Below are 8,093 nucleotides of genomic sequence, written 5' to 3'. Positions count from 1 at the left end.
TTTTCATTTTGTTTCATTTAAACAACATATATTATTTGTAAATTTATATTATATTTTTAAATTGAAACTGGATGATAGTTATTATTTAAATAACATATACCGTATTCGATCTATCAGACTGAATGTACAAAATCGTCAACTGTTTTTCCAGTCTTTCAGAGTAATTGATTCAAATACATTGCAGATTTTATACCGACTTTACAGGACACGAGACATGTTACACTTTTATGTCTCTCTTGAGTTTACCCGGTCAAATTATCTCTTCGAGTTTCGTCTGTTAAGTTTGTTTTCATTTCACTGGAGGGATATTATATTGTTGAAGGAAGTGTCGTTCATTTTGTATTGATAACAGCAGTTGTAAGCTAACGTATGCATGCAATAATGACCGAAACTATTACTATTACATTTGTATGTTGTTGATGTTTTGTTGATGTTGTTTTGATGTTGTTGGTATTTTTTGTTTTTGTTGTTTTTCATTGACCTCAGATACCCATAATGCTGCATACGTGTTTAAGAAAAAACAATATAACGCATGTTTAATATATAATGAGATAACAAAAAATAAGAAAAAATGAACAAAACAGACACAAGATGTATGCGCTAATAAATAATCAATATCAATCTTTTTTACAATCAAGATTTACAAACAAGAAAAAGTTGAAACAAACTCGTATTTCAGTTGAGGTGTTTAATATTTAGTATTGTCTGACGTATAAAGATACTGTTTATAACGAATTTTATCAATTGAATTACTGGTAATCATATAAGTAACTAAAAGAAAAGAAAGACAAATCACAATGACCATACGATGATCTGAATTAAAACAGTATTTTGATAGGATATAGGAGTTGACAAAAATCACTGTTTAATAAAGCATTTAAAGAAATAAACAAGAAAATATTGGGAAAAAATCATCAACTGAGAGCAACGTGTACGAAACCTCCACAATATTCAAACACAAATAAGTACAATGGGAAAGGGGCATACAAATGGATCGAAGTTTAATTGGGGGGAGCGAAGAATGTATGGGGAGCGAAGAATGTATAAATGTTAGGAAGGGTAAAGGGGCAACATGTAAGGGAGAACATTCTAACCGAAACCATTTAAAACCATTTAATTCAAAAGCAATCAAAATTTCACAGGAAAAGTAAATTATTTGAAAGGTTTCTAAAACTCAGTACACATATAGAAGCAATCTGAAGAATTAAAGGTAAATGTTACTTTCTTTAAATTGACCTCTGCGACAGCCTTTATAAATATAACGTGTTTAACTTGAACCGTTACTTTTCAGAATACAATAACTACCACTATTCTATATATAGATTTGAATATTTTTTGATAAATATAGTAACTGTTGGAAACTACTAGCATTATGTCAAACTGTACATTATATTTTAAAAAAAGGATTGTGTCAGACGATTGCTTTCACGGGGGTAGTTTGGACAGTTTGAAATTCATTAAGATCCTTACTGAATCTAGGTCTTCACAGTTAAACCAAATATGCATCATGTAACCTATTTTCAGAGCACCATCCAACGTCGCTCAAACTTTCTCTTTCAAAAAGATATCCGTTTGGTATGTGTAGGTTCACACACACACACGCACGCACGCACCCACCCACCAACGCACGCGCGCGCACGCACACACACCCGCACCGCACATATGCACGCACGCACACAATTTCAACAATATTGATAACTTTTATAAGAGATTTCGAAAAAAAAAATCTAAACAACCCTCGTAGTATAAATATCATTTTTATTGAAAAGTCATATTTTTCCGACATATACATGCTGCCATAATTAATCAATCATGTACAATAAGATAAATTTGCATGGAAAATTTACTTCCTTGATGCTCATTTAGGATAAATAAATTTGGTTTAAGTGAATCTGACATATTTTCCTTTCTCACCATAAAACATCATATATCTTTCAACGTTTTAAAGTTGTTCTTAAAATGGCGCAGAAGAGAATGTCCATAGCGACTTCCTTCAAATGTTCTAATGTGATAAATCCATTTCATCAGAAGCATTTTGCATTTTTAATGCAAGCTATATATATGTACTTACTGTGATAAATATTGGTATCAAATCCCATTATTTTAAATATAGAAATTTAATTGTATCTTAATAATATTTTTTTAAAATGTAGTTTCTGATATAAATGGAAGATTTGCGCAATGCTAACTTACACATTCACTAGCTAATAATGTAATGTTCAGTGTGCTACTAAAAAACTCAAAAGAAATGTTGAATTCTTTTTCTTCCATGTTTGACGAGAAAAAAACTTTTCGTTTGAACGAGATTTTGTATTTTTGCATTTTGATTTTCATGTTACTATCTTTTGCAAAACATGACAACTTGCATTTCTATAATTGTTTTATTTTGCATTTTATTAATAAAACAATTTAACAATTTGCTGAGAAATCAAAGCTACTTTTTTTAGAGTTTATGCAATTATGTTCATTCCGAGCACTTGTTGTTATTTTTAAAGACCATTATGAAGGCATTAGAGACTATTCTATTTCGCTGGCAAAGTGATAAATCATACTACTAATACTGAGACAATAATATCAGGGTACCATTTTACTTCATTTCGATAATAAATAACGCTGTCATTTTTTACGCATATTGTTTGCATTTTATTTGTTATAGCAACATGTAATCAAGATAGATAAACAAGCTTGTAACATTTATTCAGTATAGTGTAAACAACACTTATAACAATATTGCTTAAAACGATATATAACGCTAATATGATGCTGTTTCTGCGGTCCAGATTCTTGTTTTTAAATTGGTTGTCACTTATATTACGATATCCGGATGTGCCGATATAAATTCGATGGTCCCCTGAATAGTGTTATAAGAAGAGTGTACTGTAATATATAAATATCTTATACAACCATCGAACAGACTGTACTATTCGTATAAAAAATTATTTTACTGAAGCTTAGGAAATACTGATACAATATGCACTATAATATGTGAATATTCTAATGATTTTTATCACCAAATATCAGCATTATGAAAACGAGCACATAACGATATTTTATCTAGTAAGCTCAATTAATTATGTAATTTTGTAGGATTTGTGGAAAGTTATTTTCTTCTTTTCTTTTGATTAGCAAAGTCATATAACGTACGTGTTGTATTTCATGTATTTTGATCTGTCCTGTTCTATTTTTACGTCTACAAAACTATCAGTTTTTTTTTATTTTCGATTTCATTAAATTATTCGTAAATAAATTCTCAGGATGTTTGAAAATTATCGAAGTAACCACTAAAGACAAAGAACATTTTTTTCGAGTACTATACACCAAAAACATACGTTGTGAAAATTATTTCGAATCTACATGTAAGTAAATGATTACTTCATAATTTAAGATAGCATTCATAAATTTCGGCTACAATAATTATTTAATGAAATAGAGGTTTTACAGAACATTTAAAACACTTAGAAATATAAGTGTACATTCATACTGAATTGCGATGTCCAGTCTTTGAAATACTTTCCTGTATGTCTTCTCAATATTAGGAAACTAAAATATTAAAAAGATATTGACTACTTTTCACTAGTTATGAAAACTAAAAGTTTAAGCCGTTTAAGTGTAATAAAAAACCTATTCTTAAAATATATTCAGACTTCTATTTGTTGAAATTTAGGTACAAATTACACATTCAGATCGTTAATTATTGATGTTACTTTAAAAGCTGACAGTCACACACATCATTCCATTGGGACAATGCTGCCAGAGATTAAGTTCATCGCTCTCTCAAATAACATGGCATTAATTTTCCTAGCAAATAAACAACAACGACACCGGAAGATTTTGTTTGTATAATCCTGACTCATTGTACCAAGAGGGTGATTGTCAGATCGGAATATAATTTTCTATACAAATCATTCTGGTTTCGTTCAAATGACACCCAATGAATTTACCTATTAATCTAAGCAATGAAATTGAGAGAATAATTACAAATTAAACTTTAACAGTAGACATGATGAGTTTCATAGCGATTAACTTTAGCATTTGATAATTTTATTTTAATGGTTATTTTTATTGTTCGAATAGATGAAGGCTTCACAGTTGAATCAAGTACACATGATCATAGTTCATCATTTTAGTGAACGAGATTATTGTTGGGCTCCTTGTTTATTACCTTTATAACACCACCAGCTTCCAATCAATAAAGATGTCTGAAGGTGTTTTGCTTTTTGGGGGGAGGTGAAGGGGGATAAAATGTGTCTGTTAATGAGAAAAATGGGGAAATATCAACCGATTATGCCATTCAGCTTTTTGAAAAAACTCAAATCTATCTTGCGATTAATGACTATTTAAATCAATAAATTGTTGTATATGATTGTACACGGACGGGAACGTAGATAACGGACCTGGTTCCTAAATGTCTTTAAAAACGATATTTGAGACAACTTTAATATCATATCAAATTTCGTGTCAAATTTTAGCTTTCTGGACAAGAACAATTTTTGATGCAAGTTTTATCATTTGTTTGTATTTACATTTTACGTCCATATAAATTCATAGTTCACATACTGATCTTATCAATACGCCCAAATCAATTCATCATATTAATTATTCCGTAAGGACAATACTGTCAGAGATATAATTTCATGTTGCTCACTAAAATAATCGGACAATTGCAAGCGCACGTACCACAAACGACGCTACGGGATTGTGTTTATACAATAATGGCAGATGGAATCAAGGGAACTGTTCTGAGATTGTTTTTCGCATTTTCGTTATTCTAAAACATGTTTGTTCAGTTACAGGTATAATTACTTACATCTCAAAATGATTGCTATATTAGTGTTGTGAGTATAAATGATAAGATTCTTAAGTTTGGATTGTTTTTCTAGTTTTTCTAGTTAAGATGGAATAAAAAAAGTTTTTTATGAAAAATTACGTTACGTATTTATCATAGTATATATAGATAATACATTGTAGCTGAAAGTGTCAATTGAATTTCAATAAAATTAGATTATTTCAAATTTTACGCATGTTGATGGTTTTAACTTACAGTAAAGTAGTACACTACATGTTTATAAGAAAGAAATAACACAAATCGGTTCAAAACTATTGACAGTTAAAAACAAGTAAAATGGTTTCCTGCGGGGAACATTTTTAATGATATAAGATATTTCATTTAACTATTTTCAACATTGTTTGGGTAGGGGGGACAACATATAGTCGATCAATATAGAAGAAGGTCTTTGGAAACTCACGGGTGACCGTATTGTCTGTAAAATTTGAGATACATATTAAAGAAACATTGATAATTTTCAAACACATCATTCAAGTTTTTCAACCTTAAACGGTAAAATATTTATAGAAAATTAGAAATATCACGTAATAGTTTTTTGGTTCTTATTAGATGAAATTCTGCCTAATTCCCAGAAGTAAATCCGTCACGTACCGGCAAACGGTCGGTAAATAGCCAGGTTTTCGACAGGGTCAATTAACCAATCATGTAAGGTTTACAGATCACGTGCTCCTCCATGTACCGAAAACAGGTCACGTGCCCCTCCATGCCTCAAAAGTTAAACGCGTACCAATACCCTGCGGTCTCCAGACCGCAGGGAATAATAACTGTGCTATTTTTACCGACAGTATCAAAATATGCAAACTACTCCCCCATGCTGAACTTATTGTTATTTTCTCTGTTTTACTTGTTTTCAATTTTAATAGAATCCTGCGAAGGACTATGAAGAACTAAATATAATATACACACCTACAATGTTAGATTTTTTATTTTTGTTTACAGAGTCATTTATTCTAGAGAATACAGCAAACTTTAAAGACTTAAAAACTATTAAAAAAGACCTTGACCATTATGTGAGGAAAGTAATGCTTAACGTTGATAAGTTAAATATAAATAAGGTGTCATTTGTTTAATTTTCTTTTATTTGAATTATAATAGTGTATAGTAATGTATATAGGAAGTTGTTGATAGATCAACAATTATCAACACAGCTATTTGTTACAAAGAACACTTCCATCTTCGGAAGCTGCATGATGTAACTGGTTTTAAACTGGTTAAATACTAGTTTATAGCTTATTTACATAGAGGATTTGCGTATAAGCGTATTTTGAAACACGGGATATAATACAAAATTATGCATAAACCCATTGGAATACCGCACAAGATACGAATGTGTTCGTCATAAAATATAAAACGGTTATTATGAGATTATCTTGTTCTGTAAAATGTATTTGACTCTGTTGTATGTTACTACGTCAGTGTCTCACGAGGCCGTTACGTAGCAACATCACTCCGAATTACACTTGAACATCATATGGACTAGCACTTTTTTTCTGTCCAATAGAATTCATGCAATAAATAAGGAAAATTATTTTATACCTTAAAAGTAAGCAATGCATTCACAGCGTTACCACATTTGCACCTCCTAATATTGGTAACTAATCTTATCAAGTAAGCCTTTTTCATATTCCGAGTCAAACCGAATCAATCACATCACTATTTTACTAAATCTAGCCTTGTTTTTTTTAACACACTAAACCACTTTTTTACTTAGTTTAGTCTCGTTTTCATTTAAGCGTCAGAATAAATCAATATCCAATTCAAAATATACTCAAAATAACAGTATTAGAAGTTCTGTTTTACGTGAAATATTTAGGTCATTATACATTGTTGAGTGTTCTATTAGACTTATACCCAGCTGCTTACACCCTGTCCAATATAGGTTTGACAACTGTGTACTCGTCCAATAGAATGCAGTATTGTACTGAACAATATAGAATAACATCATGATTTATACTGATATACAAAACATCATATTATTACTTTTCAATATTTTGCATTCTTTTTACAAAGTAAAATTTTTCGATTTTTTTTCAGTTCTGTATGTCGCCAAATGGAGTGTTACAGTGCAAAAATATTACAACAAATATTGTTGAACACCATGTGATGTCAGGACCCATATTGGACGTGCAATGCCACTTAAATCACTTAAATTATATAAAAATAGGCATGAGATATTGGTAGGTAAGTGTAACTTACTTCAAATTTATATAATGTAAAAATCCCTTTAATCCTTAACCATAGTTTTTTTTAAAACTTAAAACAATACTGTTTTGTAGACAAGTATTTATACGTAAGAAATAGAAATGTATAAAAATAAATTGAATATTATGTAATTTTGTTCTTATCAAAACGATATTTATGCAATGATAAACAAGACCTCTTAATGGTCTGTTCAACATTATATGTCAAATATCCTTTGCCAAATGGCTACAACGTTTTAGAATTGTTATAAGTTGTGTTGTATTTTAAGAACCTGACTGGTCTATTTACAAGTTTTAGCAGTAATATAACTGAGTAAAGGTTACATGCTATAAACATATTGAACAAAATATTGGTGCACAAGGATTTAAAATAACAAGTTTTTATCAAATCAGCTACTGATATTATCATTTTAGTGCTTTCTCCTAACAAATGGCAAACTTGTTATGTTCGACATTAGGCCGATGTTACAACAGTTTACGTTCGTTATGAGATTACTCACAGATTCCATAATACTGTATATTCGATAGGGAAAGGATGGATCTAGACCTTAATTCTACATAATGGAGGCGATAAGGAAATCAATTTAGTTAATATACTTCCCATGAATAGGCGATTCGAATCACTGATCGCATATTAATACTGATCAATTTTCTGCTAGAGACATCGCATTGAACGATAACTTGCTTGTTCACGCGATCTTGTCCTGTTGCAAATGACAAAATAAAGATGGGACAGAACTGATACATGGTAAAGTCAGCTATTTAGCCTACTTTACTCGATGATTGAAAACATGCCATGAAATTGTTCTGCGCAATGTGTAAAATAAATTTTACTCCGAAAGTATTTGTAGCGACAAAGGTATCGTTGAGGAAGTACCACAAGAAAAAAGACCTTATCCAAAACTTGCAGTCGAAAGAGATTCTGAACTGCCGACAGCAGCTAAGAAAAAGTATAATTGTGAAATGCAAAATCCAAAACTGGCTACGATTGTTTTACTTTAAAGCTTTTCAAGTATATTTTAAAGATTCATTATCAGATATATCAG

The sequence above is a fragment of the Ruditapes philippinarum genome, unplaced genomic scaffold, assembly GCF_026571515.1.
Source record: "Ruditapes philippinarum isolate M1 unplaced genomic scaffold, ASM2657151v2 ctg872_1_1_1_1, whole genome shotgun sequence".
In the NCBI taxonomy this organism is placed as follows: Eukaryota; Metazoa; Mollusca; class Bivalvia; order Venerida; family Veneridae; genus Ruditapes; species Ruditapes philippinarum.
The sequence above is the reverse complement of the archived record's forward strand: the minus strand, read 5'-3'. Positions refer to the sequence as shown.